Raw genomic sequence first — 18,811 nt, 5'->3', positions numbered from 1 at the left:
GGGAGTTGGGCACAAAGGATGGCCTGTTTCCAGGGGTAAGTAAAGTCAGCTGCCCAGGTGCCTGATGTCAGTTTGTAGGAGGCGTTTGGCCCTCCAACGGAAGACAGGCTTCCAGCTTGTGGCAGCATGCATCTGGAAGAAATCCTTTTCCGTTAGGGATAGTAGGTGGCCGGAGCCGGGTGCCCGGCTTAGGGAGTAGGGAACAAAGGATGGCCTGTTTCCAGGGGTAAGTAATATCATCTCCCCAGGTGCCTGATGTCAGTTTGTAGGAGGCCTTTGGCCCTCCAAGGGAAGCCAGGCTTCCATCTTGTGGCAGCTTGCATCTGGAAGAAATCCTGTTCTGTTTGGGATCGTAGGTGGCCGAGGCCAGGTGCCCGGCAGAGGGAGTTGGGCACAAAGGATGGCCTGTTTCCAGGGGTAAGTAAAGTCAGCTGCCCAGGTGCCTGATGTCAGTTTGTAGGAGGCCTTTGGCCCTCCAAGGGAAGCAAGTCTTCCAGTTTGTGGCAGCTTGCATCTGGAGGAAATCCTGTTCCGTTCAGGATTGTAGGTGGCCGAGGCCTGGTGCCCGGCAGAGGGAGTTGGGCACAAATGATGGCCTGTTTCCAGGGGTAAGTAAAGTCAGCTACCCAGGTGCCTTGTGTCAGTCTGTAGGAGGCCTTTGGCCCTCCAAGGGAAGCTAGTCATCCAGTTTGTGGCAGCTTGCATCTGGAAGAAAGCCTGTCCCGTTCGGGATTGTAGGTGGCCGAGGCTAGGTGCCCTGCAGAGGGAGTTGGGCACAAATGATGGCCTGTTTCCAGGGGTAAGTAAAGTCAGCTGCCCAGGTGCCTGATGTCAGTTTGTAGGAGGCCTTTGGCCCTCCAAGGGAAGCTAGTCTTCCTGTTCAAGGCAACTTGAATCTGGAAGAAATCCTGTTCCGTTCAAGATTGTAGGTGGCCGAGGCCAGGTACCCGGCAGAGGGAGTTGGCACAAAGGATGGCCTGGTTCCAGGGGTAAGTAAAGTCAGCTGCCCAGGTGCCTGAAGTCAGTTTGTAGAAGGCCTTTGGCCCTCCAACGAAAGCCCGGCTTCCAGCTTGTGGCAGCTTGCATCTGGAAGAAATCCTGTTCCGTTTGGGATTGTAGGCGGCCGAGGCCTGGTGCCCGGCAGAGGGAGTTGGGCACAAATGATGGCCTGTTTCCAGGGGTAAGTAAAGTCAGCTGCCCAGGTGCCTGATGTCAGTTTGTAGCAGGCCTTTGGCCCTCCTAGTGAAGCCAGGTTTCCAGCTTGTGGCAGCTTGCATCTGGAAGAAATCTTGTTCCGTACGGGGTTGTAGGTGGCTGGAGCTGTGTCCCCGGCAGAGGGCGTTGGGCACAAAGGATGGCCTCTTTCCAAGGGTAAGTAAAGTCAGCTGTCCAGGTTCCTGATGTCAGTTTTTAGAAGGCCTTTGGCCCTCCAAGGGAAGCAAGTCTTCCACTTTGTGGCAGCTTGCATCTGGAAGAAATCCTTTTCCGTTCGGGATTGTAGGTGGCCGAGGCCAGGTGCCCGGCAGAGGGAGTTGGGCACAAAGGATGACCTGTTTCCAGGGGTAAGTAAAGTCAGCTGCCCAGGTGTTTGGTGTCAGTTTGTAGGAGGCCTTTGGCCGTCCAATGGAAGCTAGTCTTCCAGTTTGTGGCAGCTTGCATCTGGAAGAAATCCTGTTCCGTTCGGGATTGTAGGTGGCCGAGGCCAGGTGCCCGGCAGAAGGAGTTGGGCACAAAGGATGGCCTGTTTCCAGGGGTAAGTAATATCATCTGCCCAGGTGCTTATGTCAGTTTGTAGGAGGCCTTTGGCCCTCCAAGGGAAGCCAGGCTTCCAGCTTGGGGCAGCTTGCATCTGGAAGAAATCCTGTTTTGTTTGGGATCGTAGGTGGCCGAGGCCAGGTGCCCGGCAGAGGGAGTTGGGAACAAAGGATGGCCTGTTTCCAGGGGTAAGTAAAGTCAGCTGCCCAGGTGCCTGATGTCAGTTTGTAGGAGGCCTTTGGTCCTCCAAGGGAAGCTAGTCTTCCTGTTCATGGCAGCTTGCATCTGGAAGAAATCCTGTTCCGTTCAAGATTGTAGGTGGCCGGAGCCGGGTGCCATGCTGAGGGAGTTGGGCACAAGTGATGGCCTGTTTCCAGGGGTAAATAAAGTCAGCTGCCCAGGTGCCTGATGTCAGTTTGTAGGAGGCCTTTGGCCCTCCAAGGGAAGCTAGTCTTCCAGTTTGTGGCAGCTTGCATCTGGAAGAAATCCTGTTCCGTTCGGGATTGTAGGTGGCCGAGGCCAGGTGCCCGGCAGAGGGAGTTGGGCACAAAGGATGGCCTGTTTCCAGGGGTCAGTAAAGTCAGCTGCCCAGGTGCCTGATGTCAGTTTGTAGGAGGCCTTTGCCCCTCTAAGGGAAGCCAGGCTTCCTGCTTGTGGCAGCTTGCATCTGGAAGAAATCCTGTTCCGTTCGAGGTTGTAGGTGGCCGAGGCGGGGTACCCGGCAGAGTGAGTGGGGCACAATGATGGCCTGTTTCCAGCGGTAAGTAAAGTGAGCTGCCCAGGTGCCTGATGTCAGTTTGTAGGAGGCCTTTGGCCCTCCAAGGGAAGCCAGGTTTCCAGCTTGTGGCAGCTTGCATCTGGAAGAAATCCTGATGCGTTCGATATTGTAGGCGGCCGAAACCGTGTGTCCGGCAGAGGGAGTTGGGCCAAATGATGGCCTGTTTCCAGGGGTAAATAAAGTCAGCTACCCAGGTGCCTGGTGTCAGTTTGTAGGAGGCCTTTGGCCCTCCAAGGGAAGCCAGGCTTCCAGCTTGTGGCAGCTTGCATCTGGAAGAAATCCTGTTCCGTTCGGGATTGTAGGTGTCCAAGGCCGGGCGCCCGGCAGAAGGAGTTGGGCACAAAGGATGGCCTGCTTCCAGGGGTAAGTAAAGTCAGCTACCCAGGTGCCTGATGTAAGTTTGTAGGAGGCCTTTGGCCCTCCAAGGGAAGCATGTCTTCCAGTTTGTGGCAGCTTGCATCTGGAAGAAATCCTGATTCTTTCGGTATTGTAGGTGGCTGAACCCGGTTCCCGGCTGAGGGAGTTGGGCACAAACGATGGCCTGTTTCTAGGGGTAAGTAAAGTCAGCTGCCCAGGTGTTTGGTGTCAGTTTTTAGGAGACCTTTGACCCTCCAAGGGAACCTAGTCTTCCAGTTTGTGGAAGCTTGCATCTGGAAGAAATCCTGTTCCGTTCGGGATTGTAGGTGGTTGAGGACAGGTGCCCGGCAGAGGGAGTTGGGCACAAAGGATGGCCTGTTTCCAGGGGTAAGTAAAGTCAGCTGCCCAGGTGCCTGATGTCAGTTTGTAGGAGGCCTTTGCCCCACCATGGGAAGTCAGGCTTCCTGCTTGTGGCAGCTTGCATCTGGAAGAAATCCTGTTCCGTTTGGGATTGTAGGTGGCCGAGGCCTGGTGCCCGGCAAAGGGAGTTGGGCACAAAGGATGGCCTGTTTCCAGGGGTAAGTAAAGTCAGCTGCCCAGGTGCCTGATGTCAGTTTGTAGGAGGCCTTTGGCCCTCCAAGGAAAGCTAGTCTTCCAGTTTCTGGCAGCTTGCATCTGGAAGAAATCCTGTTCTGTTCGGGATTGTAGGTGGCCGAGGCCTGGTGCCCGGCAGAGGGAGTTAGGATCAAAGGATGGCCTGTTTCCAGGGGTAAGTAAAGTCAGCTGCCCAGGTGCCTGATGTCAGTTTGTAGGAGGCCTTTGGCCCTCCAAGGGAAGCCAAACTTCCAGCTTGTGGCAGCTTGCATCTGGAAGAAATCCTGTTCCGTTCGGGATTGTAGGTGGCCGAAACCGGGTGCCCGGCAGAGGGAGTTGGGAACAAAGGATGGCCTGCTTCCAGGGGTAAGTAAAGTCAGCTGCCCAGGTGCCTGATGTCAGTTTGTAGGAGGCCTTTGGCCATCCAAGAGAAGCCAAACCTCCAGCTCGTGGCAGTTTGCATCTGGAAGAAATCCTGTTCCGTTCGGGATTGTAGGTGGCCGAGGCCGGGTGCCCGGCAGAGGGAGTTGGGGGGAAAGGATGGCCTGCTTCCAGGGGTAAGTAAAGTCAGCTGCCCAGGTGCCTGATGTCAGTTTGTAGGAGGCCTTTGCACCTCCAAGGGAAGTTAGTTTTCCAGTTTGTGGCAGCTTGCATCTCGAAGAAATCCCGATTCGTTCGGGATTGTAGGTGGGAGAGTCCAGGTGCCAGGCACAGGGAGTTGGGCACAAAGGATGGCCTGTTTCCTGGGACAAGTAAATTCACCTGCCCAGGTGCCTAATGTCAGTTTGTAGGAGAGCTTTGGCCCTCAAAAGGAAGTCAGACATCCAGCTGGTGGCAGCTTGCATCCAGAAAAAATCCAGATTCGAGCAGGAATTTTAGGTGGCAGAAGCACGATGCCAGGCAGAGGGTTTTGGGCATGAATGATGGTCGTTTTAAAAGGGAAACTGAACTCACCTGCCCTGGTGCCTGATGTCAGTCTGAAGGAGGCCTTTGGCCCTCAAAGAGGAGCTAGCTTTCCAGCTTGTGGCAGCTTGCATCTGGAAGAAATCCTGTTCCATTCAGCACTGTAGATGGCAGAGGCCAGGTCGTCGGCAATGGGAGTGTAGTACAAGGTTGGCCTGTTTCCGTGGGTAAGTAAAGTCACCTGCCCAGGTGCCTGATGTCAGTTTGTAGGAGGCGTTTGGCCCTCGAAGGGACGCCAGAATTCCAGCTTGTGGCGGCTTCCATCTGGAAGAAATCCTGTTCCATTCGGGATTATAGGTAGGAGAGGCCACGTGCCATGCACAGGGAGTTGGGCACAAAGGATGGCCTGTTTCCAGGGGTAAGTACAGTCACTTGCCCTGTTACCAGGAGTCAGTATGTAGGAGGCCTGTGGCCCTCAAATGGAAGCCAGGCTTCCAGCTTGTGGCAGCTGATATCTGGAAGAAATCCTGATTCGTTCGGGGTAGTTGGTGGCAGAAGCACTATGCCAGGCAGAGAAACTTGGGCACGAATGATGGTCGTTCTCAAAGGGAAGCTGAACTCACGTGCCCAGGTGCCTGATGTCAGTTTGTAGGAGGCCTTTGGCCCTCAAAGGGAAGCCATCCTTCCAGCTTGTAACTGCTTACATCTGAATGAAATCCTGATTCGTTCGGGATTTTAGGTGGGAGAGGCCAGGTGCCATGCACAGGGAGTTCAGCACAAAGGATAGCCTGTTAGCAGGTGTAAGTAAAGTCACCTGCTCAGGTGCCTGATGTCAGTTTGTAGGAGGCCTTTGACCATCAAAGGGAAGGCAGGCTTCCAGCTTGTGGCAGCTTGCATCTGGAAGAAATCCTGATTCGTTCCGCATAGTAGAGTGCAGAACCACGATGCCAGGCAGAGGGATTTCGGAACGAATGACGATAATTTTAAAAGGGAAACTGAACTCACCTGCCCTGGTGCCTGATGTCAGTCAGAAGGAGGCCTTTGGCCCTAAAAGTGGAGCCAGCTTTCCAGCTTCTGGCAGCTTGCATCTGCAAGAAATCCTGTTCTGTTCAGCATTGTAGATGGCAGAGGCGAGGTCGTCGGCAATGGGAGTGTGGCACAAAGGATGGCCTGTTTCCCTGGGTAAGTAAAGTCACCTGCCCAGGTGCCTGATGTCAGTTTGTAGGAGGCCTTTGGCCCTCCAAGGGAAGGCAGAATTCCAGCTTGTGGCGGCTTGCATCTGGAAGAAATCCTGTTCCTTTCAGGATTGTAGGTAGGAGAGGCCAGGTGCCATGCACAGGGAGTTGGGCACAAAGGATGGCCTGTTTCAAGGGCAAGTAAATTCGCCTGCCCAGGTGCCTGATGTCAGTTTGTAGGAGGCCTTTGGCCCTAAGAGTGGAGCTAGCTTTCCAGCTTGTGGCAGCTGACATCTGGAAGAAATCCTGTTCCGTTCAGGATTGTAGATGGCAGAGGCCAGGTCCTCGGCAATGGGAGTTGGGCACAAAGGATGGCCTGTTTCCAGGCGTAAGTAAAGTCACCTGCCTAGGTGCCTGATGTCATTTTATAGGAGGCCTTTGACCCTCCAAGGGAAGCCAACCTTCCAGCTTGTAGCGGCTTGCATCCGGAAAAATCCTCTTCCGCTCGGGATTGGAGATGAGAGAGGCCTGCTGCCAGACACAGGGAGTTTGGCACAAAGGATGGCCTGTTTCCAGGGGTAAGTACAGTCACTTGCCCTGGTACCAGAGGTCAGTATGTAGGAGGCCTTTAGCTCTCAAAGGGAAGCCAGCCTTCCAGCTTCTGGCAGCTGGCATCTGGAAGAAATCCTGATTCGTTCCGGATAGTAGACTGCAGAAGCACGATGCCAGGCATAGGGATTTAAGCACGAATGACGGTGGTTTTCAAAGGGAAACTGAACGCACCTGCCCAGGTGCCTGATGTCAGTTTGTAGGAGGCCTTTGACCCTAAGAGCAGAGTTAGGTTTCCAGCTTCTGGCAGCTTGCATCTGGAAGAAATCCTGTTCCGTTCGGGATTGTAGGTGGGAGAGGCCAGGTGCCAGGCACGGGGAGTTGGGCACAAATGATGGCCTGTTTCCAGGGGTAAGTAAAGTCACCTGCCCAGGTGCCTGATGTCAGTTTGTAGGAGGCCTTTGGCCCTCCAAGGGAATCCAGCCTTCCAGCTTGTGCCAGCTTGCATCCGGATAAAATCCTGTTCTGTGCAGGATTGTAGATGGCAGAGGCCAGGTCCTCGGCAATGGGAGTCGGGCACAACGGACGGCCTGTTTCCAGAGGTAAGTAAAGTCACCTGCCCTGGTGCCTGATATCAGTTTGTAGCATGCCTTTGGCCCTCAAAGGGAAGCCAGGCTTTCAGCTTGTGGCGTCTTGCACCTGGAAAAATCCTGTTCTGTTCGGGATTGTAGGTGGAAGAGGACAGGTGCCGGCACAAGGAGTTTGGCAGCAATGATGGCCTGTTTCCCAGGTAAGTAAAGTCAGCTGCCCAGGTGCCTGATGTCAGTTTGTCGGAGGCCTTTGGCCCTCCATGGGAAGCCAGGCTACAAGCTTGTGGCAGCTGGCATCTGGAAGAAATCCTGATTCGTTCCGGATAGTAGGGGGCAGAAGCACGATTCCAGGCAAAGGGTCTTGGGCACGAATTATGGTCTTTTAAAATGGAAACTGAACTCACCTGCCCAGGTGCCTGATGTTAGTTTGTAGGAGGCCTTTGGCCCTCCAAGGGACGCCAGGCTTAGAGCTTGTGGCCGCTGGCATCTGGAAGAATTCCTGATTTGGTCGGCATTGTAGGTGGCAGAAGCAGGATGCTTTACACCCATTAGGGAGATTTAATAGTGATTTTAGGCTATTTTTGTGGGGTTTTTTTAAACCAATTTTTTCAATTTTATGCCTCTTGGTTGGATTTTAGAGCGCTTTGGATTCTTTTAACCCCATTTGGCTGATTTGAGGCCAAACCATGGAGATTTAGGGTGTATTTTAGTGCCCTTTGAGTAATTTTAGGCCACTTTGTGGGGATTTTAATCCCATTTGGATAATTTGAGGCCAAACCTGATCGGGTTTAGGGTGGATTTCAGACCCCTTTGGAGAGTTTTAGGCGCATTTTGGGTGATTTCAGGACCCTTTTAGGACCGCGCGTCCCCTTGGCCGTGCCCCTTTCCCCTCCCAGTTCCCGCCCTTTCTCTGACCCCGCCTCATTCCGTTCGTTCTCCGCCCTTTCATTGGCCACGCCTCTTTTCCCTTGGGCCCCGCCCATCTGCTGGCGCGTTCCGTCCCGCGCATGCGCAGATGACCCGGAAGTGGCTCCCCCGGTCGCTGCCATCTTTGTTCCCTGTCCCCCGCGCCGGCTCTGGCGTGTCCGAGACCTACGGTGGGGCAATGGGGGATCTCTAGGGGATCTCTAGGGGATCTCTAGAGGTCTGGGGGGACCTGGGGGTGTCTTTAGGGGTTTTAGTGGGTGGTCTGTAAGGGGTTTAAGGGGGTCCATAGGGGATTTAGGGCGGTCTGGGCGTCCCTAAAGGGAGTTTGGGCAGGCTATGGGGCTCCATAGGGGTCTGAGGGATCTACAGAGGGTCCGTAGAGGTCCGTAAAGGGGCTCGGGGCGTCCCTAAGTCCGGGGGTCTGGGGGTCTCTTTTGGGGATTATTGGGGGTCTGGGTGGCCTTTCTGGGGGTTGGGGGGGTCTATAGGGGATCTGGGGGAGCCTGTAGTGGCTCCGGGGAGGTGTGGGGGTGTCCGTGGGTCCCTGTGTGGGGTTTTGGGGCGGTCTGAGGGTCCCCAAAAGGGGTCTGAGGGGGCTCTAGTGGATATATAGGGGATCTCGAGAGGGTTCAGGGTGGCCTGGGGGTCTCTCTAGGGGATCTGGGGGTCTCCCTAGGGGATTTTGGGAGGGCCTGGGGGTCCCTAGAAGGGGTGTGAGGGTACATTTAGGGGATCTCAGGGTCTCTGCAGGGGATTTGGGGAGGGCTTGGGGCTTCCTAAAAGGGGCTGGGGGGGGGAGGGTCCTATAGGGGATTTGGAAGGGGGCTGGGGGTCTCTATAGGGGATTTAGGGGGGGTCTGGGGGGTCTATAGGGGTGCCGTGGCAGAGGAATTCCCTCGGTCGCTGCTGTACATTGTCCCTTCTGAGGCTCAGACACTGTCAGGACACATTCCCTGGTTGTAGGATTCGTGCCCGACCAAGCACTATGCTTATGTCTCCAGCGTTACTTTGCAACAAAAACAGGGGAAGGCAAACTCTGTGTACGGCCCATGGTATTTTCGAGGGTCTAAAACTCACTAAGTCATCGATCTGAGAGGTGAGATCCATTTGGAATTAATGGCACGGAGAAGTAGTGCAACACGGAAAAGGGAAGCATAGAAATAAATAGAGGAAAACCTCTTGGTTTATTTCTTGCGTTTTCATTTCACTTATGGAAAGCTGTTGCAGTTTCCCAGCAGCCTTCATCACAGTCCCAGCTGCTCTTTTCAAGAACCTTTGGTGGAGAACGAGGTCGAGCTTCTGGCACAAGATGTGCCACCAACTGCAGCTTCTCCTGGATTTCCATACTGAGTGCAGCACGACTTTTGCAGCAAAGCAGGACAAATGTTTGGAAAACTTTACAATTTCTCCTTTCTTTTTTCCTTGTGGGCTGGGGAGTTGTGCCATTGGTAAGGTTTTCCGTGTTACTGTTTTAATCCAAGAAAACAGGAGGTGGCACCAGCACTTGTTGGGGAATGCAACCCTGACTGAATCCAGAGACAGAATCTCCCTGACACTGTGTGAGCTCCCCGGGCTGGGCTCAGGTTCCTGCTGGGACTCTGCAGAGAGCTCCAGCTGGGATCAGCAGCAGCTGGAAATACCTCTGGGCATCTCCCTTTTCTGCTGCTCGGAGGAAGCAGTGAAGTGAGTCAAGAAGTTCTGGTTTTTCTTTCTCCGGGTGCATTTTTTCATTGTGTTTGACACCCCAGCGGCAATTTTTGTGATGGCCTCTCTAAGTTGATTCTATTTCAGCAGCACCAGCAGCAGGGCTGTGTTGGAGCGCTGCAAATGTGGCCTGTGTGGCTTTAATTCCCCTCGACTTAGTGCCCGGGGACTTGGGAGCATTTCAATCTCTTATTTGCACGGTGCCTGCAACAGAAAGACTGAGTTCACTGTCACAAAAGCACAGCGGGTAGCAAGGATGGAAAAAGGCAATTGCAGTTGTCCTGATAAAATCCAGTCGGCAGCCAGAGGGGTGCAGCAGCAGCCGCGATCTCCAATTACCAAGGCAAAGGCAGCAGCAGCCTCCTGCCGTCACCTCAGGCTGAGTGAAACAGTGCTGAAAACAGCGCTGGAAGCCGACCCTTCCTTTCTCTGGAGGCTGGGTCGGGGCAGCACAGGCGGGCCCTGAGCAGTCTGGGCTGTTGGCGGGTGTCCTCGGTTGAAGTATATTCTATCACCATCTTCATGAACTGTTGAAACCAGGTGAGGCAGTGCTCCCTGCCTCCTCCACTCTGGCTTATCTTCTGTTAATGGGCCCATCAACACCTTTGCTACACAGCTCACAGATAACCCCCTCCTGGACTACCTCCTGTTAATGGGCCCATCAGGCCTTATCACATGACTCACCATCCCATTGTGAGATGCTCCGCCCAGAGGGAGAAACCAAGCATTCCAGCCTGGATATAAGCTGAGACTCTGAACACCAGAGGGACGCTTACCCACTGGATTCCCAGAGGACCCGAGCTACCAGACCTTTCTACAGGATCACTGCTTCAGGAAGACCACCTCATCTGGACTGCTTTCATCACTCCGCTCAGGTTGTATTCTGACTCTGTCAGTGTTCTTTTGTATTATTGCATCTATTTTATTTTACTTTCTTTCTTTTTTTCCTATTAAATTGTATCTCTGACTTGGAGCCTCTCATTTGTTTTGCCTTCAAACTACTACAGCGGGTGAGCGTTGCTCCAGTCCGCAATTGAGCCGGACAAAGGCCTTGGAAGGCGAGGCAGGAGCAGGTGGGAAGGGGCTGGCGCTGCTGCTGCTCCTGCCCGGGAGCCCCGGCGGGGCCGGGCCGGCGCCCGCTGCGCTGCGGCTCCTGCTGCTGCCAGAGCCGGGCAGGCCTCGGGGACAGGGAATGGACACGGGGGGACAGCAAAGGCCGGCGGGGCTGCAGGGATGCTGGTGCTCGGGCCAGCGCCAGCACGGAGCTTTGGCTGCAATTAACCCAGAGGGAACCGCTGGGCAAAGGCTCCATTTCAGCCTTTCTTTCCTCATGGCTGCGAAACGACCGAAATAAAAGGAGAACCAGCAGGGCCCGGCCCCTTCTCCTTCGGGAGGAGCTCCACGCCTGGGGCCAGGAGGGGCCCTGAGGGGCCGGGAGGGGCAATGAAGGGCCATGAAGGGCTGTCAGGGGCCAGGAGAGGTTCTGTGTAGCCAGGAGGGGTTTTGAGGGGCCGTGAGGAGCCTCAGCCCCGGCACAGCGGGGTCCCACCGTGTCCCCAGGGCAGGGCAGCCGTGAGGGGCCGCGAGTGCAGACGTGGCAGCAGAGCGGGCTTGGGGCACCTCCGGAAGGGGATGAGAGCCTTCCCCAGCTCCAAACCACACCAAACCCACCACTAACAGGATTTCCCATCTTTAGAATCCACTGGCAACTTGGAGTCGACTGAACAGTTTAATCCCAGTGGAAAATGCAAGGGAATTTTCCTAATGAGTTACATCCAGCCTTGGTTAATCATGTCTAAGATTTAAAAATCTGACCAGTGAAAAGTAATACTAATAAATAATAAGAACAATAGCAAGAAATAAACTCCCAAATCCCAACACTCAGCACCACACCAAAATGACAAACCTCATTTTTCTTTACTAGCACAAGGTTCATGAAAACAAATCCTGATAACTTTCTCCACCTCACATCTTCCCCACCAGACAAAGGAGGCCATTTGCAGCGTTTAATACAAGTCACAATTGAGGGCTGGAGGAAAGAACGACGAGACACTACCAATTTACATGTCAAACCCAGCGGTCCAGCTTCAAAGTGGAGAGAATAAAATGGAATGGGGGCAGGGGCTGGTCAGATGTTCCTCTAAAGGATGGCAAAATCACCTCCAAGTGAACAGGAGGGGAAAATCAATCCCTATAAACCACCCAGGGTGTTCAGGGACTCAGCTGTGAGGAGCTGGACATGGACAGAGGCATCTGGAACAGTTCTTTCCTCAGGCTGAGCTCTCCAGCCTGGCCCTGAAGTCAATCAAGTGCTTTCCCAGAGCATTCCATGGTTGCCAACCACCCTTCAAGATGTGGCTCACAGGAGCAGAGAACCTTTCTCAAGGTTCTGAGCAGAAAAAGTGGCAAGAGATGCCCAATTCAGAGCTCTGTTTAAAAACCTGGAAAATAAAAATTAGTTGAACTCTGAAGCCCAGTGGTGGCTCCCAGAATCTCAGAGCCAAGGGAAAACGGGAAAGGCTTTTTACAAGAACCAACGCTGAAGAGCTCCCAGATGAATGTGTGACATTTTGAGAGGCTTCCAATTTTCCACAGTTTTCCTTGAATTGTTGAAATTGATTTTGCCTTTGCCTCCTCTTGCACTAAAGGAGCCTCATTTCAGCAGCCAGGAAGGCAAAGCTCATTCCTGGCCCTGGCTGCTGCTGTCCATGCAGCATTTCCATCCCTCCCGTGGCCTCTTCCCTCAGGATCCCCAGCAGCAGCAGCTGCCGGAGCAGCACATGGAAGCTGCAGATGGAAGTGCTGCCCACCCCAGCCTGAAGCTGCACAAGGATCCTGCTGCCAGGAACCCCCAATATTCCCTCCCAGGGGCCCTGCAAACAGTCACCAATTTTCAGAAGAGCAGTGTGGACAGCAGCTGCACCTGGCCGTTATCCTCTATGAAAGGAAGAAAAAAAGACCTCAGCATCGGCTGCTCGGGGCTCAGCTGGGCGTGAGCCTGCAAACCCACAGGGCACCAAGTGTTTGGTGGGCACACAGTGGCCGTGGCTGGGGGCACAGAGCCTTGCATGGTCAGAGAGTGGCAGGAGCACCGCAACCAGCAGCAGGGCGACAGGGCTGGGTCTCAGCATGTCCTTGTCCAAAACGGCAAAGCTGAGCATCACGGCCGTCATCCTGACTGACTGTTCATCTGTGTCCCGCAGGAACTCCACAAAATGTTCAGTCAGGGGCCACACTTTTTTGGCCTGTGAGGAACACAAGTCGTGAAACGCCGCCCTGGTGCCAACAGGGCCCAGAGGCCAAAGGCCTGTCCCGAGGTACTCGGGCAGCCGAACCAGGAGGCAGGAGAGCTGGGAGCAGCTGCCTGAGCTCTCGAAGCCCAGCCAAGCCCAAGCGACTGCATTCCCCAGCTCAGCTCCAGCCACTGCCCCTTTGTCACCATTGAGGGAGGGATCCTCAGTGAGCTCGAGAAGGGCCCTGAGCGCAAGGTTCCACCTTTCCCTGCACTCACTCCGCAGGTGCTTTGGGGGAGCGCCAGAGCAGCCGGCTGGCAGGAACATGGCAGCTCCCCAGGGGCTGCTTGTGGCCTCTGACACCCAATTCCTCAGGGCTTCCCACCAGCCCAGCCCCTCAGAGTCTCCCCCAGCCCGGCCAGCCTGCCCGGCAGCAGAGGCGCAGCCCCACAGCAGCTCCAGAGGAGCCCGACCAAGAGGCACCGCGGAGCCCTCAGCAATCCGGCCAGCAGCACACGGGCAGGAGGACACAGACGGCGGTTCCTGGCTGGCACAGGGCTTGTGGCCATCTCCAGGCTCCGGCCTCGCAGGGATGCCCACAGCTCCGGCCCCCGCCCACGCGCTCTCTCGGCAGTGCAAAGGCTTCCGCAGGACCACCGAGGGCTGAGGGGCTTCTGGCCATTTTCCCTGCAAGGCTGCACGCCTGGGCAGCTTGCTGAGCACAAAGCACCCTTTTCCCCCTCTTCCCCTGTGCACCCAGGGCAGCAAAAGAAAAATCCTGGGAGTCCGTGTATTGTAACACATATCCTATATTTATATACTGAAGAAAAAAAAGAAGAAAAGAAGAATCCTGTAGAAGAAGAAAATCCCCGCTGGCTCAGTTGGCCCCAGCAGGCAGAGTGTCCCAGATCAGCTCTCCGTAGAGCTCCAGCAGCGCAGCCAGCCCAGGCCCGACAGTCGAGGCCGTGTCTTCCGTGCCCTGCGCAGCTGATCTCGCAGCTTCCGCGGGATGGAGTACGGAGCTCTCTGGACTGCCCGGAGGACCAAGGCTGTTTCAATGGCCAGGTTTCTGATGGCAGGGCTGCTGTCATCTGCCGTGTCTTCAAGGGCTGCAAGACAGAGGAACACGGGGCCATAGCCCTGATCAGCAGGGACCCGAGGAGAGCCCCCTGCCAGGGCCAGCCCAGCCCGCTCTTGCCATGGCCACGAGGGAGCAGGGACCAAGGGGATTGAAACATTAATTTTGAAGAATTACAGACTTTAACTGGATATTGCTGAAGTAAGACAGATAGACTTCCCTTTTGATAAGCAGAAGCCGGATTCAAGGAACTGATAAATCATGGGGCCTGTCAACTTATGTTTGTGTATTCTGACTAATCAATAGGCTTCAAGAAGCACAGTAAATTCATAAATGAAATACTCCTGGGAAAACGGGATTCAGTCGTCACGCAACACTAAAAGGTTAAAAAGTCAAAGCGAAGAAGACTCACTTACTTCATCATTTTGAGACCCCGCCCCATAAAAAAGACCACCGACCCATTTCAAAGAACAAACCACGCATGCTTAATAGCTTTTGGCTAATTACCATAGGGAGCGGGGAATGGGAGGTACTAAAGTCATGAATATACATTTGTGTTTTGGGTATTCAATCCTTCTGTACATAAAAAGACCCTGTGATCTTCTGTGAGCGCGCGTGTGTTCGGGAGCTATCCCGCACGCTGCCCGGCGTCGTAATTAAACATACACTTTCTAACTCTAAACTGCTGGAGAGTCTTTTGTCCGTCATTGTTGGATATCGGCATTAGGGCGCTATTCCTATTTTTTTAATAATTCAATAGAACACCCCAAATTGCCCAATTTGGACCCCAAATTTCCAAGAATTAGCTGTATAGAGCCAAAAATTCACAAAAATTTCCTTTATGGGCCCCAAAACTCCACTATAGAGATGCCAAGACTCCCCCAGACCCCCTTACATCCCAAGTAGAGAACCCTAGATCCCCTATAGGGTCCCCCAGGCACCCAAGGACCCTCTATCGAGCCCCTACATATCCCCTCAGACCCCCCTGGGGACCTCCAGACCCCCCCAGACCCCCCAAATCCCCCACAGGGACCCACAGACACCCCCAGACCTCTCCGGACCCGCTACAGGCTCCCGCTGACCCCTAGAGATCCCCTACAGACCCCCCAACCCACCAAAACGCCACAGAAACCCCCCAAATCCCCCACAGACACCCAGACCCCATTTAGGGACGCCCCGACCCCCTTTACGGACCCCGCTGGACCCTCTACAGAGCCCCCAGACCCCGACAGAGCCCCGAGACCCGCCCAGCCCCCTTTAGGGATCCCCAGACCGCCCTAAAGCCCCTACAGACCGCCCCAAATCACCTGCAGATCCCCCACCAAATCCTCTAAGGAGACTTCCAGGTCCTCTCAGACCCCTATAGATCCCCTATGGATCCCCTATAGATCCCCTATAGATCCCCCATGCCCCCACCGCAGGTCTCGGACACGCCGGAGCCGGCTCGGGGGACCGGGAACAACGATGGCGGCGCCCGGGAGAGCCACCTCTGGGTCGTCTGCGCATGCGCCGGACGGAACGCGCCAGCAGATGGGCGGGGCCCACGGGAAAAAGAGGCGTGGCCAATGAAAGGGCGGGGAACGAATGGAACGAGGCGGGGTCAGAGAAAGGGCGGGAACTGGGAGGGGAAAGGGGCGGGGTCCAGGAAACGGCGGGAATTTTGAGGGGGAATGGGCGGGGTCAAGGGAACGCGCGGTCCTAAAAGGGCCCGGTTTGGCTTAAAATCACCCAAAAGACCCTAAAATCTCCGGCACCGAGACCGAGACCGACACCGGAACCGAGACCGGCACCGCTCCGGGACCCGCACTGTGGGACCGACACCGAAACCGGCACCAGAACTGGTACCGGAACCAAGACTGACACCGACACTGGGACCGGCGCCGGGAGCGCTTCGGAACCGGCACCGGCACCAGGACTGCTCCAGGACTGCGGCCAGAACCCAGACCGGGAGCGCTCCGGGATCGAGACCGAGACCGGCACCGGAACCAGCACCGAGACTGGCACCGCTCCGGGACCAGGACTGCGATTGGCACTGGGAGCACTCCGGGACCAAAAACGGCACCTGCACTGCTCCGACACCGAGACTGAGACCAGGACTGAAACTGGAACCGGCACTGGCACCGAGACTGGCACCGCTCCGGGATCGAGATCGGCACCGCGACCGGAATCAGCACCGGGAGCGCTCCGGGACCGAGACTGAGACCGAGGCCGAAACAGGGACCGGGATCGGACCCGGAATCGCTCCGGGATCGGCTCCAGGATCGCTCCGGGACCGCCGCGTTCGCTGCGGGGAGTTTTGGCCGCGCCGCCGGGCGGGACTGGGAGGGACGGGGAGGTTGCCCTGGGCCGGGCGGGACCGCCTCGGTTCGCATCGTTCCGAGGCCGCCACCCCGGTCCAGATGATCCCAGTTTCTATGGTTCTGATCCAGATGGTCCAGCCTGTGAAATCCCAGTCCATGTGATCCCAGTCCATGTGATCAAGAACTCTCCAAGTTTGATTTACTATCAAACCACATCCCACCCACCCAGCCCCACACAATCCCGATCCCAACATCCGCCCACAAAAATATCCCCAAACCAACTGTACCATTTAGAGTTGTAACCTGTTCATTCTTATCCCATCCCCACTCACGTGGACCACCATGATACCCTGAGGTTGCCAGGTTCAGGTGACGACTTCTGGGATGTGATTCTTGAGTACTGGGATATCTAACAGTGTCTTCAGACCACGGCCACTCAGCTGGCTCCTGGCCATGGGAGTGTGGCAGGATACAGAGAAGTATTAATAATGTTAACATGGTTATTTTGTTTTCATGTCACTTGAAGTGTCCCCTCGGAGTTCTCCTGCAATAGCAAAACACAGAAAAATCTGCCACCTAAGGGCAGAACATTAAAATGATGGAATTATCCAGCGGGTATTTATCCGATGTTCTTTTCCTAAGGCATCAGATGCTATCCACGCAACTTTATTCAGAGAAGTTTTCAACACAAGTGGTACTTCTCCCACCGTAGGGAGGTCTACCAAAACAGGGTGTCCCGGGTCATGAACTGGATTTTCGGGATCATTTGGTCCTCTTTGTGAGGAGATTAAGCTCAGAGGATTTGGGCAAAAAGCAGTAATTTTGGCGCACCCATTTACCCCCCATCTTTCATTTTCACTTTGCACAGCTTTATGCAACCGGCCATCCCAGCCTCCCTCTTGTGGTTTCAGAAGTCGTCTTAAAAGACCATTAGTCCTTTCTACAATTCCGTTAGCTTGAGGGTAATAGGGAGTGTGAAAAGTCCATTTTATCCCTTCACCTTTTGCCCATTCCTGTACTACTTTAGCAGTAAAGTGTGACCCATTATCAGATTGAATTTCCTGTGGTTTTGGGAAAGTCCCGAACCATATCTGCAATGCTTTAACAGTGTTTTCCCCTGTAGCCCTTTTAAATGCCTCGGCCTGAACTAATCCAGATGTAATCTCAACCCCCACTAACACAAAATGTTTACCTCCTGATTGCTTAAAGGGACCCATGTAATCTACCTGCCATGCATCCCATAAGCCTTTACCTGTCCTCAAGTGTAGTGGGTCATCCTCCAAAGGATGTCTTTCTAGCCGTTTGCGACGCTGCTCACGGGCTGAAATGCAGGTGTTACACATTTCTCTGGTAACGGGCCAAGCCCGGGCATGAGCTTCCTTGTATAAATCTTTTGTACCTGTGTGTTGTCGTTTTACATGCAGCCATTCTAATAAGTGCTCCCAATCTTCAGTGATTTCATCCTTTTTCAGAGGACTTAATTTTGCTAATTCATCAGCTCTGTTATTCCATTCTCCTGCTGGATTATCATCTGTCTGGTGAGAGGCTACCCACCCTACAGCAAAATTCCCTTGACTTGCAATTTGTAAAATTTCTTGCCACTTTTCTTTCTGCCACACTGGAATTCTGTTAACATCCCAATCATTCTGTTGCCAGAAAGACAGCCATTCAGTGCAGCCCTTATATACAGCATAGGAGTCAGTGTAAATACAGACAAGAGAGGTGTTTTGTGCCTCCCTCTGGAAAACACTCCAAACAGCTCTAAGTTCCCCAATTTGGGCACTGCCTTCCCCTTCTGTAATGATCCGCTCTCCAGAAGAAGTGTGCAAAGCTACAGCTCTGTATTTCCACACTTTTCCTTCACGCTTAGCTGAGGCATCAGTAAACCATGAATGTGCTGTTTGCTCAGGGGAGAAGGGAGGGGCTATTTTAAGAACTGAGGCAGGTTTGTCTTGGCTGCTGTTCAGATTCTCTGTGTCTTGTATTGGTAAATTTTTCACAGCGCCTTCAGTAATTGAAAAGATGTTATTAGAATGCTCTATTTGTGCATACCATTTCCTTACTGAGGCTCGTTGTGCTACCCCTTCAGGAGGTGGAGTCCCTGTGATCACTATTTTAATGACTCTAAAGGGACCTCTCAACACAATTGGTTGTTTTCTTGTGATCTTTTCTACTTCTATGAGAGCTTGGGTAACAACAAATAAGCCTTTCTCCCAAGTTGTAAATCTTTTTTCAGCATCTTTCAAGCCACGGGAGTAGAAGCTAACAGGTCTGATTGGGCCTTCAGGACCCCTTTGCCATATATGTACTGACAATCCTGAGGTAGCAAATCCCCATTCTACCTGAAAAGGATCTGCTGGGTGGATAGGGCCTAGGGCCTGATGAGCTGTGGCTTCAAAAATCAACAATTGTAATGCTTCTTCCTGAGAAGGGCTCCAGTCCCATTTTACTCCCTTTCTCAACAAATCATCAAGAGGTCTGGCAATAATTGAAAAATCTGGAATGTGTTTTCTCCAAAATACCAATAGTCCTAGAGCTTGTTGGAGTTCTTTTCTAGATTCAGGCATCTTGATTTGATCTAAAGAAGTTAGGGTGTCTGGTGGGATGCATGTCATACCTCCTTTCCACCAGATGCCTCAAAATTTCACTTCTTGAGAAGGTTTTTGTATTTTTTCTGAGGGGGTCTGCAAACCAAGGCTTTCTAAGTGGGAAATTATTTTCTGTTGAACATCCTCCACTACTTCTCTTTCTTCCCCTCCCACTAAAATATCATCTATGGATTGGTAAACAGCTACAGTGTCAGGTTTAGATAGTTCTTCTAATTCTTGGGCTAAAGCATGGTGGGCTAAAGTGGGCGAGTGTCGGTAC

The 18,811-nt window shown here is 53.7% G+C and overlaps 1 long non-coding RNA gene across 1 annotated transcript; it reads right to left on the bottom strand.

The window, feature by feature from the left end:
* Positions 1–13,358: 13,358 nt before the first annotated feature.
* Positions 13,359–15,137, bottom strand: LOC136304651 (uncharacterized). Its single transcript, XR_010724717.1, has 2 exons — positions 15,060–15,137; positions 13,359–13,674 (listed from the first exon to the last, which is right to left on the bottom strand). It is a non-coding gene; the product is annotated as an uncharacterized lncRNA (long non-coding RNA).
* Between the last annotated feature and the right edge of the window lie 3,674 nt (positions 15,138–18,811).

Source organism: Chamaea fasciata, unplaced genomic scaffold (assembly GCF_029207755.1).
Source record: "Chamaea fasciata isolate MVZ Bird 193981 ecotype frontalis unplaced genomic scaffold, bChaFas1.0.hap1 SCAF_139, whole genome shotgun sequence".
In the NCBI taxonomy this organism is placed as follows: Eukaryota; Metazoa; Chordata; class Aves; order Passeriformes; family Sylviidae; genus Chamaea; species Chamaea fasciata.
The sequence above is the reverse complement of the archived record's forward strand: the minus strand, read 5'-3'. Positions and strand labels throughout refer to the sequence as shown.